General features: G+C 40.3%; 1 pseudogene; it reads right to left on the reverse strand.

Moving 5' to 3' along the window:
- Positions 1-1402: 1402 nt before the first annotated feature.
- LOC120593078 (uncharacterized) lies at positions 1403-1521 on the reverse strand (annotated as a pseudogene).
- Positions 1522-1882: the final 361 nt, after the last annotated feature.

Here is a 1882-nt window from a genome sequence, read left to right on the forward strand (position 1 = left end):
CTTGTCTTCAAATGGAATAATGTCCTTCCAGTGTCATCCTCAGGGTGCTTGAGAGGTTCAAAAGAGGCAAAATAGGTGAAATCACTTTGAAAACCTAAAGTGCCAAGTGTAGTACAGAGGCCTCTCTTCACTATGTATGCTACTTAGTCAAGAGCCTGGGCCCCAGGGTCTGACCCACCTGAGTTAGAATCCTGCTTCTGCCTCATAGCAGCTGTATGACCTGGCTGAGTCTCACTCTCCAAGCTTCATGTTCTTCATCTATAAAGTGGAGAGTACTAATCCTCAAAGAGTTATGTGGATTTAATGAGATCATAAATGTCACACTCTGTGTCTGAAATAAAGGTTTTTCAGTGAACACTGATTCATATCATCAGTGAAGAGTTGGTGCCGTATCGATCACCTCATTGCTACAGTGTTGGGGGAATGAGACTCATCAAGGGTACTTGGCAAACCCATCACATATAAAATTCATATGTTACCTCCTCATTAGAAGCTTTCCTCACACCCCAACCCCACCCCAGTTCATTAGTCTCTCTCTCATACTTCCTGTTGCAATATTCTATTGTATTTATTAGGTATCATTTTGCTATTTATTTATTTATATATTTCTTCTACTAGATTATAAGAAACTTGATGGCAGGACTCTGTCCCATTCATCTCGGGATCCTCCATACCTAAGACAGTGCCTACCTCACAGCAGGCACTGAATAATAATAGCCTGTAGATACTATCTTCTGGAATTGGATACATGAATATAAAGTATTCTGCTGCAAGTTACATAGAGAAAGAGCAAAGTGCTCAGGATCTAGGACAGCCTTGACTCTGGCATTCTCTCCTGCTCACTTCACACTGTGGTCATATGCAGGTCTGGTGCCTTGCCTATGCAGTTCAACCAAACATTCCTAACTCAATTATTTTGCTGGTCCTGTACAGCCAATAAAAATGAAGTGAGACAGTGTTGGGTGTAAATTTTTAAAGTTCAGTTAACTTCATCTTTCTTCAGATTTTGCATCCCTAATATGATGTCACAAAATCTTGAACTCCAAACCAAACAGAACAAACCAAATCATCTCAAACTCAGGAGACTAAAGCGGGGGCTAAGACTAAGTAAATTTGATGGCTTCCCACATTGTGTGATTTCTAGATAGAACTGCAAGACCCCACTCTCTCCATAATTTTTTTTCATAAATCTTTCCCTCCTTCCAAACGAGCTTGAAATTCTTGCCTTCGTAAGTTTATGTACATGTATATGTATTTGAAGTGGTAGTAGGGGGACTAGACATGGCGTCTTCAGAAAACCTTTGCGAAAATGCCTATCTTTTCACTGCCTTTTCTCATTAGCATATTTGTATCATACATGGAAATATGCCTTTTATTTATTTATTTATTTCATATTTTTTTACACCTACAGCATCTGGTCTTCCTACGCGGTCTCTCATTCAAGTACTAACCATGCCCAACCCTGCTTAGCTTACGAGATCAGATGGGATCGGGCGTGCTCAGGGTGGCACAGCCATAGACAAGGAAATATGCCTTTTAAATCATAAAAAATTACCATTATTATAACACAGAATAATTTATCAGGTCAGTTTTGTGGTCCCACAGAAAACAGTTTGCCCTTAGGGAAAGAGAGATTGGAAAGGACAGATAAATTTTAATTACGGGCCTCAGACGGCTGTGGAATTGGAACCACATGCAGCATGGAGAAGGTGGACCAGAGAGAGGTGACTTAATTAGAGCCTGATCCCTGCACAGCTGGAGAAGAGGAGTAATGATGGAAGTCAATGTCAATATTCAATCCTGTTGACCCTGGAATGTACTCATTATTCTTTCTGTTATTGTTGTTATCAAGTAAGGCTTACTGAGTACTGAGCATGTGCTA

The sequence above is a fragment of the Pteropus medius genome, unplaced genomic scaffold (assembly GCF_902729225.1).
Source record: "Pteropus medius unplaced genomic scaffold, Ma_sr-lr_union100, whole genome shotgun sequence".
NCBI lineage: Eukaryota > Metazoa > Chordata > Mammalia > Chiroptera > Pteropodidae > Pteropus > Pteropus medius.